Here is an 18,759-nt window from a genome sequence, read left to right as displayed (position 1 = left end):
TCTTATTTCTTTTTCTTTTTAAAAATTCTTACAACATAATACAATATCATGTAAACATTGAGTCAAACATCCCACTCTAGCCCAGAAGGCAGAGTTTAGGAAATGAATAAAAAATAACTCCCAAATAACACAGGTGAGTTCCTACCACAGACAACCGTTTGCACAGAAGGCAAGATACAATTTATGGTAACCCTGGCTGTTCTTTAAAGTCAATGAAGTCTTGCTTTCATTTTTAGCTGTGCAAATAATAAAGTTGTACTGATCGGTTGCAAAGAGTCTTTATGCTTCAAACCTTCTGCCAATTTTATTTTGTTAGCCTCTCCCCCCACAAGTGTGATTTGTCATACTTCATTGTACCACAAAGGCTCACACCTTTCCTTGAGTTTGTATACATATTTAAGGCATACTCCACAAGTGTCCTGGGAAAACTGGGACATCCTGCTTTTCTCTGGTGAGGGAACAGCAGCCATTTTGGTTGTTGTGATCTCACACAATTTCACAGCACAATTCCCCTCCCCCAATAAAGTGCTTTTTTCAGGGCTGCGATCTTGCCTTAAAATGCACATTTTGGGGTGCCGTGCCCCAAAAAGTGCTTTAATGGGGGGCACAGTGTGAAATCATGTAGCACCCTGCTTGTGGTTAACGCTTAGCTGGAATGAAATATTCAACGCAGCAATAGAGAAATTAAAATAATTATTTATTTGTCAGACAAATAAATGAGAGGCACAGTGGTATATGGTTACCAAGCTCTGGCCTGGCCTCCTGCCATTATGGCCAGCACTTATATTCCCTTAATCCAGCCCCCTTTGCTCCTCCTGTGGCTGCCTCTGTCCAATCAGCCTGGTTGAAATTCCTATTGGCTGATTGCTAGAACCAATCACAAAAAGATACACCCATATCCTCCTGTCCTTATATGGAACACAAAGAGCTATATATTGTTACATCTATAAATGACAAATAAGTAGTAATATATCTTACATGTGTCTCAACAAGGAATCTTAATTACCAGCTCACCTCTTGCCCTCCTTGCCCTATTGCCTTCTAAAACAAATGGTTAATCTTAAATTTTTATCTTAAACATATGTCAAGGATCTTGAGTTTCACATCAACATTGAAAGATCTCCTTCATTTGAAGGTTTCTAAACAAATGTCTGACAACTAATATATCAGGCCTGCTTGGATGGCGTCTCTTGTCTAGCAAGGGGGGCAAGACTGGTGGCTGACTTAATTTCAAAATACAACTCTTAGAACTATATGAAATCTAGCATTTCTTAAATCCTTTGCATAATTACATTTAAGACAATATATTTAATACATAACATAGGTAGCCTTTTAAAAGGATAAACTTCCTCAAAGGAACTCAGTAAAAAAACAGCTTCAAAAGAAGCCTCTCCAGTTTACAACCCCTCCTTCAGCCAGCTGCTTTTCCCATTAGCTCTTCCCAACATTTATTGCCCTCTAACTTTCTCAGTTTAAGAAAGAAACAGCTTTAAAAAAAAACTTGCCAGCTAGATGCTTCTCCATTTGGTCTTTAACCTTGGAAAGAAGATCTGGCTCATTTTACTGGGAGGCACATTGGCATTATTTTACTATTTACTCATTCCTAATTATATTTATTTCTGCCCTTTTTTATCTTCTGTAACATGTAGGGTCAGTGTCCTCACTCAGTCTGTAATTTCAGCTTTTACGACTTTGAGAATTGTTTTCTGCTATCAATCAAAGGGGCCCCTTTGTCTAGGAAAAACATTGCCAGTGTTTTCTTAAGCAGCTGGCCTGCCTGGCATGAAACTTTTGAAAATCTAAGCTCTCTCTTTAATATACAAGTCCTGATCAAACATTAATAAAATGCAGGCTTATGCCTGATGCCTCATTCACACGAGATCACAGCGACCAAAATAGCCAACATGCTCTCTCGATAAAAAAACAGGAAGATGGTTTCCCAAATTTTGGCTTTGAACTGTTGGAGGGTATTCTTAAGATACATATGTAAGAGGCTTGTTGTCTGTAATTATATTTTCGGAATAATTTATATTCTTGTGTAGCTGCATTGTTTTATACATGATCATATTATAAATCAAGCACTGCTAGTCGTTGCCCCTTTTCCTTTTTCCAAGTATTCCTTTTCTGATCTCATGGGCCTCAAAAGACAGTTCTATCGCTTTAAGAAACTGCTGAGAAAGCCTTTACTCTCAGCGCAAGAACACAAGTCGCTATACACGCAGGTTCACAGCACATGCAATACAAAGCGCAATAGCTGTTGCAACAAAAAAGTGTTACTCATTTATATGGCACTTTTCAGACAATACTTTTAAAAGATAAGTGTTTAGGGACGTTTTTAATGTCTGATGCTGTATTGTTTATAATATTCAGTTGGAAGCCAGCCAGATGGGCGTTGTATAAATAATAACAACTTCTTCTTCTTCTTCTTCTTCTTCTTCTTCTTCTTCTTCTTCTTCTTCTGCGAAGGCCACACAGGCACGGTAAATTAAAGCTATCTCAGCGAATGCTTATGCTTGAATCGCAGGCACGCTAAAGTGAAATGTATCTAAATGAGTTTTGGTTAATAACAGCTAGTTTGCTTCCTTGAATGAGCTAATGAGAAATCTTTCTATGCATATGATTCCAGGAAATTTTAATGCTTTGTGTAAGAAACCTATAGGTAACCACCCTACCCCCCCCCGGTGTTTGGGGGGTGGGGTTCAGTCTTTGTGGAAGCGATCCCGCTGAACCTATTGCTTGGAAAGTAATAAAATCGTTGAACTCTGATCTCCTCCTGGCTCCTGAGTTTTATTGGCAAGACCCAGGAACTACAGGATGTTTGCCTGCAACAATGTGAACAATTTTTTCTTCTGAAAGTCTAGCCCAGAGTAAACAGTTTCAGAACCACTGCAATAGCCCTGCTTCTATCTTCCTGACAGTACGTTTCCGAGCACAATTCAAAGTGTTGGTGCTGACCTTGAAAGCCCTAAACAGCCTCAGCCCAGGTTACCTGAAGGAGCGTCTCCACCCCCATTGTTCCCCCGAATATAGAATGAGATAAGCATTATAGAGTTGCCATATGTCCTCCTTTTCCAGGACATGTCCTCTTTTTCATGGGTAGAGTCATAGCAATCCATAGTTAAAAGTAGAAGTTGGCAAATAAGTCCCAGCAAAATACAAAGTATTAGTGCTGTCCTTTAAAGCCCTAAACGGCCTCAGTCCTGTATACCTGAAGGAGCGTCTCCACGCCCATTGTTCATCCTGGACACTGCGGTCCAGCTCCGAGGGCCTTCTGGCAGTTCCCTCACTGTGAGAAGTGAGGTTACAGGGGACCAGGGAGAGGGCCTTCTCGGTGGTGGCACCCACCTTGTGGAATGCCTTCCCATCAGATGTCAAGGAAATAAGCAACTATCTGACTTTTAGAAGACATCTGAAGGCAGCCCTGTTTAGGGAAGTTTTAATATTTGATGTTTTAATGTATTTTTAATCTTTTGTTGGAAGTCGCCCAGAGTGGCTGGGGAAAGCCAGCCATATGGGCAGGATATAAATAAATGATGATGATGATGATGATGATGATGATGATGATGATGACGACGACAGTCCTTGCTTGCTCTGGTCCCCTCACCCAAACCTTTAGCAATCTGGGTCTGTCTCAGCTTGACTTGACCAAAGCCTATTGACCATGTATGTCTGCCCACAGACTGGCTGTGTTTCATTTTGCTTTGGAAAGTGGAAATTTATTATTTCCACCTTTCGATGGAAGCTGGATCAAACGGCCACCAACCTTTCTTGATCGGGGGTACATTTTGAATTTGGAGAGAGTGTGGTGGGAGGTAGTAGTCATATAAAATTGCTGGCAGGAGTGTGTAGCAGAGCACACTGTGGCTGCCATGGGGAGGTAAAGGTAAAGGACCCCTGGACAGGTAAGTCCAAAGGCGACTATGGGGTTGCGGCGCTCATCTGACTTTCAGGCCAAGGGAGCCAGCATTTGTCCACAGACAGCTTTTCCTGAACATGTGGCCAGCAGGACTGAACCACTTCTGGCTCAACGGGACACCATGACAGAAACCAGAGTGCATGAAAACACTGTTTACCTTCCCGCCGCAGTGGTACCTATTTATCTACTTGCACTGGTGAGCTTTCAAACTGCTAGGTTGGTTGACTTGGTCTGTCAATTTGTTGATGGTAGCTGTTACTTGATCAAATTTAATCGCCTGTTCATCTGCTTTTTTGTTTAAAGCTGCCAGCTGCTCCAGTATTTCTTTAGAAACTGGATCCAATCCTCCTGAGGCCATATCCCCTGGAGCTGGCTGTTTAACTTCTTCCTCCTGAAGGCCTGTAACAATTGGAACAGATGATCTACGTGGCTGTACAGTTAAAGTTGATTGCAACAGTTCAGTCTGTTTTGCTTTTTTGGCAGCCCTTGTTTTTGCTGCGCCACTCATTCCACAGCTGTCCGTGCGTCAAGGTCAAATTGTAAATCCCATGGGAAAGCAGTCCAAGACAAAAACATCCAAGCAGAAGATTTGCAAAACAACCAGCAGTTCTCAGAGACTAGATAATCCACAATCCTGTAGGGGGAGCTCCCCAGAAGTTGGAAGGCAGGGAAAAAGGCAGAAAGTTTCCACCATTAAATTCCTCAGAGAAAATAAAACATAAGAAATAAAGGAGAGTACCCTTCAGATTCACTTTAAACTTGCAGTGCTTTATCCAAGCCAGATGATAGTTTTTAACAATGGTGCATGCAACAGTTCCTTTTTGTATCTCACCACTTTGCCCAAATGTAGCATTTAACTTTGAAAACAGTTACCGCAATTTGATGGATCTTTTGTATCCAAGCAGTCTGGGAGCAGGGAGCTCAATTCACAAAGCTTTGTAATCCACCAGAAAGAGGAAAAACCCCAAACCACAATCAGTCCATGCATAAAATAAATTTTCCTTTCAACCAAGTCCAAATTTGCGAAGTAAATTCCTTCTTCTTTTAAAAAGCCCCTCTCCACACTTCAGTTTTAAAAGTCTTTGCTTAAAACTTTAAGCAGAGCCGGAAGACGGACTTCCTTTTAACGTCTCCCGCTTTCAGCCGAATTTCTCAATTTAACGTTCAAGAATCTTGAGTTTCTTACTTACGAGTTTGTTGTTTGCAGCCAAATTCAAAGAAGAAAGGTCAGCGCTCATCAGCAGCAGCCGCGCGGCTTCACTTCCGCGGAAAGAGCGATGAACTCACAGCACCGCTGCCCCTTTCACGTTCCGGAGCCCCTTACGGGGTCCCTTCTGCGTTTCCGAGGTCGCTTCTGGTGCCCGCCGAGTCCCACGTCCACGGGCTCACTCTACCCATGGTTTTTCTTGACGGGTCTCCGCTCTGCCGCAGCGGACGACCCTTTTCCGCGGAGCCCCTCTTCACAGCGCGAAGAGGACCGCCATTGCTGTTTCGCGGCGCCTCCGGAAGTGATTGGGAATATTCAAACTGCAACAGCAGAAAACCGGAAACTGGTAGAAGAAGCAAAATTAAAAGCGGAACAGGCCAATAAGAAGATTGAGGAAGTGAGAGGGGAAGTAAGGCCACTGAGTAGACAGATCAACGAACAGCAAGCGTTTCTGTCCATGCAGGAACTGAGAAATAGGGAGAGCAATCTGAGGCTGAGAAATATACCTGAATCTGAAAAAGAAGATTTGATTGGCTTCCTGACAGCAGAAATTTCAAAATCTTGGGACCTAGCAGAAGACAAGGACTTTAAAATAGTCACCACATTCAGATTGGGAAGAGTGGCGAGGAAGGATAAACCAAGAGATTGCCTGATCATTTTGAGATCTAGGCAAGAAAAAGATAACATACTTAGCCTACATTTTAAAAAACTCATTGGTGATTCAGGGTAAGACAGCAGAAATCTACAGAGATATACCAAAACAACTTTTGGATTTGAGAACTACATTTAAATACCTTGCCGCATTGTTGAGAAACAACTCAATTCCCTATAGGTGGGAATTTCCCCAAGGACTATCTTTTAACTTCAAAGGGGAAAAGGTAAAAATTAGAAGTGAAGAAGACCAAGAAAAATTCCTGAACGACCACGGGGAGGACCTTCGGAAAGGAGTGGCAGGAGCTTGGCCACCACCTCCTTCTGGCTCAACACTTGCTCCACCTCCAGCTTTGGACGAAAAGGGAGATCCATCCCTATTGGACTGATAGATTGATCCAGGATGTCTCTACAGCTACTTAGTTGGAACATTCATGGTGCAAATTCCCCCGAGAAAAGGAAAAAAAATTTCCACATATTGAAAAAAGAACAATTGGACATTATTTGTTTGCAAGAAACACACGTGACTAGGCTTCATAGGAGAGTTTTAATCAACAAAAGACTAGGCCAAGAATTTATTTCATCGGACAAAGTTAAGAAAAGAGGAGTAGTGATCTATGCAAAAGAAAACCTATCACCAAAGTTTTTGTTTAAAGATGAACAAGGAAGAATTTTAGTAATTGAAATACAAACACAAGGAGAAAAATTTTTGATAGTAGGAATATACGCACCTAATGAGGGGAAATCGGAATTCTACAAAAAGCTGCATGAGACAATGCTGGACTACATTGACTATACCAACATCATTGTGATGGGAGATATGAATGGGGTGGTCTCCACCTACATGGACGAGTCACAACACCAAAACCTGACTAATGATGGTAGGCTACCTAAGACCTTTTTTGAACTAACTGACAACATGGACTTGATTGACATATGGAGGACAAAGAACCCACTAGGTAAAGAAGGAACATTCTTTTCTGAGGCTCATCTATCCTGGACAAGAATCGACCAAATTTGGATATCTAGAGGACTGGCCCCTAAAACAAAAAAAAGCAGAAATCTGCCCTAAAACCTGCTCCGACCATAATGCTTTAAAAATGGAACTGAGACTTATGCCAACTGGATCTTTCAGATGGAGAATGAATGACACTTTATTTAGAGATCAGGAGATAGTGAAGAAGGCCCAAAAAACCTTGAAGGACTATTTTGAATTAAATTTGAACACTTCGGTGGAAAAGAGAACAATCTGGGATGCGAGCAAAGCGGTCATGAGAGGGTTTCTGATTCAACAGAATTCAATAAAGAAAAAACTCTGGAACGGGAAAAAAGATAAGATATTAGAGAAGATAAGAGATGGTGAAAAGAGGCTGAGACTCAACCCAAAGTCAAAAGAAGTATTAAGAGAAATTAAATTTTACCAAGCTCAATATTCGAAATTGATAAATCAAGAAGTAGAATGGAAAATTAAACAAATGAGACAAAAACCATTTGAATCAGCAAATAAATGTGGAAAACTGCTAGCATGGCAGTTGAAAAAGAGACAAAAATTGAACTTCGTTACCAATCTGGAGGTTGAAGGGGAAAGCATTCAGAAACCAGAAGAAATTAGAAAGTGTTTCCTGAGATATTTTTAAAAATTGTTCAAACAAGGGCCTCAGGAAGAGATGGAGATAAACCAATTTATAAAACTAAATGGATTACAAAAATTATCCCAAGAGAAACAAACAACCCTGAACTACAGAATAACAACACAGGAAATTGAAAGTGCCATTCAGAATATGCAACTAGGTAAATCTCCGGGTCCAGATGGACTTACCTCCAAGTATTATAAGACATTAAAGGATTATTTGACTCAACCATTATTGGAGATATGCAACCAGATTATGGAGGGGAAGGGGGCACCGGAATCGTGGAAAGAAACCTTCATCACATTGATACCAAAATTGGAATCTGAAAAGACTCAACTTAAGAATTACCGTCCCATCTCACTCCTAAATGTGGATTACAAAATTTTTGCTAACATTTTGGCAAACAGGCTTAAAAAGGTTTTAAATGATGTAATTCATAAGGACCAGGCAGGCTTTCTCCCAGGCAGACATTTGTCAGACAATACTAGGAACATTATAGATGTTCTGGAACTATTGCAGGAAAAATTGAACACGAAAGCAGTGTTAATCTTTATAGACGCGGAGAAGGCCTTTGACAACATTTCCTGGAAGTTTATGAAGAAAAATTTGGAAGGGATGGGAGTGGGACGGGCATTCCAAAATAGCATAGAAGCAATCTACTCAGAACAAAAGGCTAAATTGATAGTGAACAATGTGGTGACAGAAGAGTTCAAAATTGAAAAAGGGACACGACAGGGGTGCCCCTTATCCCCCCTATTATTTATATCAGTCCTGGAGGTGCTACTGAATTTGATTAGGAAGGACCAGTTGGTAGAAGGAATACAGGTCGGAGAAAAACAATATAAACTAAAGGCCTTTGCAGATGATTTGGTATTAACATTACGGGAGCCAGATCCCAGTACTAAAAGAGCTTTAGAATTAATAAATGAGTTTGGTCGAGTGGCTGGTTTTAAATTGAATAAACACAAAACTAAGGTGTTGGGGGAAAATTTGACATCTTCAGAAATAGATGAGTTTCAGAAGGAGACAGAATTAACTGTGGTAAAAAAAGTAAAATACCTGGGGGTTAATTTGTCTGTAAAAAATTTATTTAAAGACAATTATGACAAATGTTGGTCCGAAATCAAAAGGGACTTAGAAACTTGGTCAAGATTGAAACTTTCCTTGTTGGGAAGAATGGCAGCTGTTAAGATGAATGTATTGCCAAGGATGTTATTTCTGTTTCAAACCCTACAGATTGTGGACAGAGTGGAATGTTTTGGAAAGTGGCAGAAAGACATCTCGAAGTTTGTCTGGCAGGGCAAAAAGCCCAGGATAAAATTTAAAATATTAACAGATGCGAAAGAAAGAGGGGGATTTGCCCTGCCGGACTTAAGGTTATATTATGAAGCTGCATCTTTCTGCTGGATGAAAGATTGGTTTTTACTGGAAAACACGGATGTCCTAGATCTGGAAGGGTTTAATAATGCTTTTGGTTGGCATGCATATTTGTGGTACGACAAGGTAAAGGTTCATAAGCTATTTAAAAACCACATTGTCAGGAAAGCCTTGTTCATTGTTTGGACTAAATATAAAGACTTGTTAGAAAACAAAACTCCGAGGTGGCTTTCACCAGTAGAGGCAAAGGCCCGAAAAAGACCTAACATGGAGGTTGGTTGGGCAAAGTATTGTGAGATTATAGAAAAGATTGGAGATAATTGGAGGTTGCAGAGCTTAGACAAATTAAAAAACAAGGTGCATGATTGGTTACACTATGCCCAAATCCAAGAGGTTTTTAAAAAGGACAAAAAAATAGGTTTCCAGTGGAGAAATCGAAACTAGAGACAGAACTACTTGAACCAAAGACAAAAGTGCTTTCAAGAATGTATAACTTGTTGCTTAAATGGAACACTCAAGACGAGTTAGTCAAATCAGCCATGATAAAGTGGGCTCAGGACATTCGGTACAACATTATGTTTGAAGACTGGGAAAAGTTATGGACCACCGGTATGAAATTCACAGCATGTAATGCTTTGAAAGAAAATGTTATGAAAATGATATATAGGTGGTACATGACCCCAGTCAAACTTGCAAAGATATACCATTTGTCAAATAATAAATGTTGGAAATGTAGGGAGGCTGAAGGAACATTCTTTCACCTCTGGTGGACTTGCCCCAGAGTGAAGGCTTTCTGGGAAATGATTTACAATGAGTTAAAAAAGGTATTTAAGTATACCTTTCCCAAGAAACCAGAGGCCTTCCTCCTGGGTATTGTCGGCCAGAAAGTGTTAAAGAAGGACAGAACTTTTTTCTTATATGCAACTACAGCAGCAAGAATCCTTATTGCCAAACATTGGAAGACACAAGATTTACCCACGCTGGAAGAATGGCATACGCAATTGATGGACTACATGGAGTTGGCGGAAATGACTGGCAGAATCCGCGATCGGGGAGAAGAGACAACAGAAGAGGACTGGAGAAAATTTAAGGACTATTTACAAAAATATTATAAGTTATATGAATGTTGAGAATTTGCTAAGCCTTGGAGAAAAATTAGCTTCAGTAAAAAATAGTTGAAGGAAACTAGGGTAAAACTATGAAAGTATTAAAGTTTAGAGTAATTTTTGGACCTAGTATATGGTATTAAAACGATTTAATAATAGGTACTCTAAACTGAAAATATGGTTAGTGGAAGATACAAAAAAACACATGAAACAAGGTAACAATTTGCTGTTATTTTTATTGTGGAGAGTGCAGGGTTAGGAGGATGTGGGGAAGTCCGATGGTTTTTGAAAATTGGGACAGAAAAATTGGAAAATTTCTTTCTTTAATCTTCTTTTTTTCTTTCTGTAAAAATGCTTTTGACGTATATCTGATTATACACTTGTACCTGGAAAAAAGCAATAAAAAATATTACAAAAAAACCACAAACTGCTAGGTTGGCAGAAGCTGGGACAGAGCAATGGGAACTCGCTCCGTCACTGGGATTTGAACTGCTGACCTTCCGCTCGGCAAGCCCAAGAGGCTCAGTGATTTAGACCACAGCGCCACCCGCGTCCCATGCCATGGGGAGGGCATGTCATAACACAAAGTTAGAGAGCAGCGTCTAGTCATTGCTGCTTCAGTCTCTCTCCCTCCCCAACCCCCAGCTGACTGTGGACAGACAGATTTCAAAGGCTTAATAACCCTGTTTCCCCAAACACCAATCCTAAACCAAAGCCTAGACTGCCATCCTGCACCCCCTTCCTGGGAATAAGCCCCAGGAAACCAAAAGAGGCCTGTTTCTAAGCCAGACACATTTACCGCCCTACAGCCAATTAAATGTACATTGAATTCCTAATGAGTGCCTGGACACCAGGTGCTGCACAGCGAGAGACATGCTTGAACCTCTTCTCAAAGTTCTGAAATTTTACCATTTGGGAAGGGAATTATTTAACACCGGGGTCCCCAAACTAAGACCCGTGGGCCTGATAAGGCCAGAGGGACTCGTTTATCAGGCCCGCAGCAACCCCCACTGCTGCCACCTGCTCCTACTGGCACTGTGCTGCACGGCTGCCCACTTCCGAGTCAGAGGAGCACCGGAAATAGCTTGTGCGCATGCGCAAGTGTTATTTCCGGTGCACATCCGGGTCGGAGGAGCCCTGTGTACATGCACACAAACTATTTCCAGTGCTCCTCCAACCCGGAAGTGCGCCGGAAATAGCGTGTGTGCACACATATGAGCACGCACTCCCCAGCCCTCCGACCCGCCGTGCGATCAGTGCTGGAAACACTGGCCCAAGGCGCAGTAAGTTTGCTGACCCCTGATTTAACACCCATCTCCAGAAAACAACTGTTTTTTTATTTGCATATTCGAAAACAGGAACAAAGAGCATATTTAACCCCCTCCCCCTGTCCCACTTACAACTTCGGACCAAATACTTTTCACTTTTCAATGGAAGCTGGATCAAATTTGTCCTGCATCCCTCATTCCACTTCCTTGTTCCTCAGACCCTTTAATCACCCATCTGTCTGGTATTTGTAGGGGCAGCCCCATGGGAAATCCTATTGAATTCAGTGGGACATACTTCTGGCTTGCAGTGTGAAGCTGCCTAGTCTTCACCAAGTTACATGGGAGCAAGCACCATTGAATACCATGGGATTTACTTATGAGTAGACAGGGCAATTAATCTGTCAGAGCAATTGATGCTTTTGAATTCTGGTGCTGGAGGAGACTCTTGAGAGTCCCATGGACTGCAAGAAGATCAAACCTATCCATTCTGAAGGAAATCAGCCCTGAGTGCTCACTGGAAGGACAGATCATGAAGCTGAGGCTCCAAGACTTTGGTCTCCTCATGAGAAGAGAAGACTCCCTGGAAAAGACCCTGATGTTGGGAAAGATTGAGGGCACAAGAAAAAGGGGACGACAGAGGATGAGATGGTTGGACAGTGTTCTCGAAGCTACAAACATGAGTCTGACCAAACTGTGGGAGGCAGTGGAAGACAGGAGTGCCTGGCGTGCTCTGGTCCATGGGGTCACGAAGAGGCGGACACAACTAAACGACTAAACAACAACAACAGACAGCGCAAGGCTCCATTTACAATTAAGGAATAAACACTCCCAGTGTTTCCTGAGAAATGGCTGGCAGCTGAAGCATTGCAATTACGGAATGGAAAGGGGATTGGTGACCTTTTCCTTCAAAATTATAGGAGGGGCTTTGTGCGCCATCATCACCATTTCCTCCATTTGGTGCAGGAATTTTATTTTCAGGGTAAACAGGAGTCCATTTTTGCTCCTACACACCACTTTTAATTCCTTCCGAGGGGAGGAAAAAGGAAAACCGGGGCATTCCAGGATCAAATCAGAAACTGGGATGGCTTATGCAATTCCTGGGCTGTCCCTGGAAAACAGGGGCTCTTTGAGAACATGCATTCTCCCACCTCGTGGTCGGACTGTCCCTGATTGAGATTTCAGAAGGCTCTCCCGGCTCAGGAGGCCAAGGAAGGCAGAGAAAGCTGCAGGGAAACTATGGGAGTAAACAGCGAAAGCGAAAGCAAAAGCTGTGTGCTGTGGACCATTTCTGAGAATTTGCACCGTTACAAATAACACCCTGCCTAGTGTGGGAAACCCCGATAGGCAGGAAGAGCATTCTGTTTTTCATATCTGTTTCTATCTTTTGCTCCACCTTGAATGCAAAACAACATAGCGGTTTCTCTCCTCTTTGCACAACAGAGCAGCAGAGATCTCGCAGTTTCATCCCACATGCTGTGTTTTGTTTATGCTGCACGAAAACCTTATTTCACATGCATATATCTGGAGTGTGTTACAGGAATTTATGTTGTTACGGAAATTACAGGGGGGGCACATCTTTAAAGTTATTAAATGCTACAAATATTATGCCTGAATGTATCCTTTCAACTTGACAGCTAAGGGAAGATACCTAGCTTTATAAATCATATAATATCAACCCCTTTGCCAATTTCCTTCATTCCAATGGACTCTTTTCCCTCCCACCTCCCACCCTAATCCCTCAGACACATACACTCTTCCTTTCCCAGGAAATGCCCAGAGCTTATTGTTAGCAAAGGAAAGCTAAATCCTATCACTGACTTGCCCCAGGATCTATATATGCAAGGGAAGTTCTATTGTGGGCACATGCGCTAAACCCTGCCTGTGGTGCCCACCCCCTTTCCCCCAAATGATGAGACAAGAGATCAGAGTATGGGGTTCAAATTGGCCACAACTTTATTGAGCTTCAGACGTGGGAAACTTGGCACAGGCCTTGGAAGGCAACCCTCTCAGTCCGCCTGGCTCAGGATGTGCAGGCAGATGAGGTCCAGCGAGAGGGGCCTGCAAAGCGCAAACTTACACAGCATGCCCTTCCACCGACCTCGTCTGGGGAGTTTGACCTACATGGCGCCGCTCTAGGGCCAGGGACTCCTTGTTTTGCCCTTTAACGGGCCCTGCAAGCGCCGCCGCATGGGGGGGGGAGCATGAATGCATCCCCCACAAATTGGTGATAGACTAAAGGATACTTTGTCAAGGCCTAAAACTGCCACCCTGGGCCCCCTAAGGGCCTCGCCACCAAGAGTCCCACAACCGAGGAACCATCATCCATAGTCTGTCTTCAAACCTCCCTGAGGACTTGTTGCAAGTCGTGCAGCCAGAGGTCATTCCCAAATGGGGTCAGATGCACCCCGTCCGCCCTGAATATGCTGGCCATCTCTGTCCTGATGGTGGGGTGTGGGATAGAGAATCCGCCAATTAGCCGCATGGTATTGCTCATGGCCCTGTTGATTTTTTCCACCACATAATTAATGTGAGAGGGATTGGGAACCCCTCTCCAGCGGAGACGGGGGAGGAGATTGGACCAGCCGATGGCCATTGTTGGCTACAAGGCATGCAAGCTTTCTACATCTGCCCTTGCAGCAAGGGCCAGGGCAATGTCTTTTTGTTTGACTAGATCATTCTCCCCCAGGTGTAAAATCAAGACTCTTGAGGGGCCATGCGCCACTGCGGCCTTACTAAATATGGGCATCAAGCCCGACCAACGCATGCCCCGGTGGCCATCCAATAAATGCATACCTTGGGGTGAATGTTAAGGTTATGACCCCCATTGTGTGACCAGGCATGCTCCGCCGCCCAATGGACAATGCTGTGCCCCACAACCCAGATCTTCGTGGTGGGTAAACCTGTAAGAAAGTTAAATTGCAAGTGTTGAGGAGGAGGAGCCAGGATGAATGTGGCTTTTATATGCTGCCAAGCGCCAGCGCCCCAGTGTATTGATGGAGGCTGGGTCCCAACCCTGGACTGCCGCTGAAGTGGCAACCCCGATACGGAAGTAGTGCCCAGAATATACTTGGGGGTCAGCTCCACAGGCCGCTATGACTTTGCGCAAGACTGCCGTGAATTGGGATCGCGACAAAGGGCGCGTGTTTGCGTGTATGAAGAAAGGGCCCTTGCACTTAGGCCGGACCCTGAAGAAGCAGCGTGTGTCCCGACAGGGGCAGGGCCCCTCCTGTTCCACCGGAGGAGGCGCCAATGTGACTCCTTTTCTCAATTGATCCGTTTTTGATGACCGAATTCTGACATTCACAGTATCCCCCGAGAACGTAATGTCCGTATCCGCCAACCCTGATTGAGGGGCCCTGGCCGCCAAACACTCCCCAATGTGCATGGCACCAAAGAAGGCTAGGGAGACTGCTGCTCGAAAGAGACGTGTTTCGAAATTTGACCAGCAGATCTCTGGTAAATTTTCCCCGAATTAGTTTGAGTGTGTCGATAGTGATGGGCTTCCTGCCATCCTGACGTGGGGGAATGATGCGACGCCACCCAGCCAGCAGCTTCTTGATGTGGAAGCTGTCACAGGGGTCCAGCCAACAAAGGAATTTACAAAAGAAGGAGATAGCTGCCCTGTAAAGCATTAAAGTTTTAATGGCAAGGCCCTTGCACTTTAGGAAAACCAGGAATTCAAGCACCTCCTCCTCGGAAGCGCGCCGTGTTGTGGAGCCATGAAAATGCCCAAAGGCATCCCAGGCCCTGGAGTAAGAACGTCTAGTGGAGGGTGCTGATGCTGACAATGCTCCCTGGTTTACTTCTCACTTCCAATCTCCCACAGATCGTCTGGGAAGGCATCCGGGGTCTGGGCTGCCTCTGGTGCCAGCTCACGGAAACGCTCCATCTGGAAATGAGATAATGCATCAGCAATGTTTTTGTTAAGACCAGGTATGAAATGGGCTGTGATGGAAATATTGTGCCGCAGGCACTCCAGCACGAACAGGCGCAGCACCCTTAGCACCCTATCGGACTTTGCCGACTGCCTGGATATAACTCTTACCACCGCTTGATTGTCAGACCAGAAACAGACCCTGGAATTCGAGAAGAGGGTTCCCCAGATGCGAATGGCAACTAGAATAGGGAAAAACCCAAGGAAAGGTAAATCGCGAGTGATGCCTGCTACGTGCCAAGAGGATGGCCACGGTTGAGCACACCAACAGCCCTTGAAGAAATGCCAAAAGCATAGTGGCCAGAAGCATCAGAATGGACCTGGAACTCCACCCCAGGATTGAGGTTTCTCTGCCAAAATGAGACCCCGTTATAATCCTGCAAGAATGCAAGCCAAAAAAGAGAGAGAAAGAAAAGGAAAGGAAAGGAAAGGGAAGGGAAGGGAAGGATGAAAGGAAGGAAGGAAGGAAGGAAGGAAGGAAGGAAGGAAGGAAGGAAGGAAGGAAGGAAGGAAGGAAGGAAGGAAGGAAGGAAGGAAGCCAAGTCTACAAATCATCCTTTATCTGCTTTGTCACCCCGATGCTATGGTGGGGGGCACAGAAAGCATGACCTGGCACAACTACCCTACATGCAAAATTGAGATGGCGCATTAGGGATTGAACCTGGCAAAGGGTGGTCTTTTTAACCCCCAGCATTGTTTCCAGCAAGGCTTTTAAGGATTTGAGTTTGGACTGCGGGAGGCGTGATGATTGCTGATGTGTGTCCAGTTCAATACCCAAGTAGGACCGTAGAAGGGCCCTCGGTCTTGTCGGCAGCCAAAGGTATGCCAAAGTCCGCCGCAAGACACATGGAAGTAGCTAAGGATAGGCCGCAGGAGGGGGAATCCCAGGCCCCATGATCAAAAAGTCATCTAAATAATGGGTCATGTAAGGGGAACCAGATGTCTTTTTGATGACCCATTCAATAAATATGCTAAAGGTTTCAAAGGCCGCGCAGGCCACAGAACAACCCATAGGCATAGCCTTATCAAAATACCAACTGTCCCTGAGTTTAAGAGTCAAAAGTCCTCAGGATGAACTGGGAGCAGTCGAAAGGCTGACTTGATGTCACATTTTGCCAATAAGGGTGCTGGGCCTAAATCCCTAATCGTTCTGATGGCCACGTCCAAGGACACATATTTTACAGAACAATGCTCACGTGGTATGGCATCGTTTATAGACCCACCCCTAGGATATGACAGATTGTGTATCATACGGAACTCACCGGGAAGTTTTTTGGGCACTATGCCAAGTGGGGAAACTAATTTTTTTGAAAAGCGGGGCAGGGAAAGGGCTGGTTACTAAACACCTAAACACTGCTCTTTTTCGATTTTGTTAAATGCAACAAGGGGCATTTCCCTTACTGACTTTTGATTGGGAGGGGTTCTGGTGAGCTGGAGATGGGGATGCGGAAGCTGTAGCGGAACACTGCCTCCAAGTAGTTGGCTGCAGTCCTGTAGGGATAAGCTTGTAACAAAGGTAAGGTCGCTGAGAGGCAGACAGGGATTGGGGTTAGGGCGGGAAAAACCTCATTTTCTAGAGGCAGCCTTGGTCTGTTGGGTTCCAGAGGTAGATGCTCCTGAGTCTTGCGTCCCTGGATCCACTCCCCGATCCTGTCTTACGAAAACCGCGAAAAGGAGGCTTAGCCCGAAAACACTTAGTCCGTGGGTGAGGACCACCGCAGCGCTCGCACACATGGTCAAAATGGCATCTGTCTCTGCTACACAACCCATTATTAAACTCCCAGCATGCTGACGTAGCCACCCTCTGTACTTTGGAGGAGGGTTTGCCTATTTCCCCCCAAAAGCCCTTTTTTGGAAGTGTGGTGCCACTACTAAACCACTAAACAACTACTACTACTACTACTATATTGGCTATTTTTCTACAATGTTGGGTTGTTGTTTTTTGCAATTAGAACATTTGGGGGGGGGGGTAGTAGCGACAGAACCAGCCAACCTATCTGCACACACACATGCTAAAACTGTGGAAAAAGGAATAACAAGTTAATTCACATCCATATGCTATGGGATCCTGTGGAGTAGACCCTCCTAGGATCAAATGCGTGCAGCACATGAGGCCCATAGCCAGAGCGGAAAGGGGGGGATGCAAAACAACATGACCGCCATGCACATTTGTAGCATCCCACGTGCGGCCTAGCCATGCCCCCACCGAGCCACCAAAAAGAAATTGCCATGTGGTCTACGGTTGAGAGTGGCAGCAGCAAAATTAAAGTCATGCGGCCTACAGCTGGGGGCGCACACCACCCCTTCTGGCTGGTGGAGCGCCCCCCCCCCATGGTGAGTGGTGGCCCACACACACAAAAATAGGCCCCGCGATCTAGCCGGGATGTAAATCTACTGACTGCTGTTTTGCTCCAAATTGCTTGGCTGGAATTTCCTTCTTTTACTGACCGCAGGGACCCACGGGGGACTGGTACCCCGACGAGCTGGGCTGCTGAGTAGTCTCTCAACCCAGAATTTTCTTTAACAGATGGTGCCCCACGTGGGGCTAGTGGTTCTCCTGTGTGGTTTGGCAGGAAATCTTGAATTTTCCAGCGTGCACCAGGCCATACTGCACAGGCGGTAACTAGCTGAAAGCCACAGTGGTAAGTCCCAAGAAAGGGTGGGCAATTTGCTCTTGGATCATTTAACAGAAAGGAGAGTAAAAAGCTGATTCAGAGAATCGTAGAGTTGGAAGAGACACCCCAAAGATCATCTAGCCCAACCCCCTGCAATGCAGGAATCTCAGCTCAATCATCCATGACAGATGGCCCTCCGACCTCTGCTTAAAAACCTCCAGGGAAGGAGAGACCACCACCTCCAGAGGGAGACTGTTCCACGGTCAAACTGCTCTTACTGTCAGAAAGTTCTTCCTGATGTTTAGTCAGAACCTCCTTTCTCATAACCTGAAGCCATGGGTTCAAGTCCTACCCTCCAGAGAAGGAGGAAACAAGCTTGTTCTCCTCCCATGGGACAGCCCTTCCAATATTTGAAGATGGCTCTCCTATCTCCTCTTTTCCAGGCTAAACATCCCCAACCTCATCAACTGTTCCTCCCAAGGCTTGGTCTCCAGACTCTTGATCACCTTGGTCGCACTCCTCTGCCCACCTTCCAGCTTGTCAACATCCTTCTTAAACTATGGCGCCCAGTACTGGACACAGTAGTCCAGCTGTGCTCTGGCATCTGGAAGGGAACGGCATCCCGGTAGCAACTGGGTTTCTTCTGTTGAGACGGTCAATCAGTTCCTTCCTTAGCAGACCGCAAGCTTCACATGAGCCCACAGTGTGATGCAGCAGCAAAAAAGGCTAAGGCTATTTGAGGCTGCCTCCACTCATTACGCAGTAATGCGTCTATGGCACATGGTCTGACTCTGTATAAGGCTGTCTTATACATAGTTCCCATGTTACTCTGGTTTGCTAGGCATTCTGGCAATGCTTAGTGTGCCTCTGAATTCCCCAGTTGCTGAGAATCACAAGTGTGGAGGAGGCCATTGAGCTTACGTCTTGCTTGTGAGCTCCCTGTTGGGGCACCTGGTTTCCAGGTCTGTCTTTTGCCTGATCCATCAGCCGGGCTCTTTTGGTCCCCTTTTACGGATGGGTAACGGGATGAATCAAGTGAGAAGAAAACACTTTC

General features: G+C 44.7%; 1 long non-coding RNA gene across 1 annotated transcript; it reads right to left on the bottom strand.

Annotated features, from left to right (window-relative positions):
- Nucleotides 1-14,775: 14,775 nt before the first annotated feature.
- On the bottom strand, nt 14,776-18,700 carry LOC309515399. Its single transcript, XR_014212461.1, has 2 exons — nt 18,627-18,700; nt 14,776-15,045 (listed from the first exon to the last, which is right to left on the bottom strand). It is a non-coding gene; the product is annotated as an uncharacterized lncRNA (long non-coding RNA).
- Between the last annotated feature and the right edge of the window lie 59 nt (nt 18,701-18,759).

This window comes from Podarcis vaucheri, assembly GCF_965113315.1.
Source record: "Podarcis vaucheri genome assembly, chromosome: 12".
Lineage (NCBI taxonomy): Eukaryota > Metazoa > Chordata > Lepidosauria > Squamata > Lacertidae > Podarcis > Podarcis vaucheri.
Note: the sequence above shows the minus strand (reverse complement) of the source record. Positions and strands in the feature narration are given on the sequence as shown.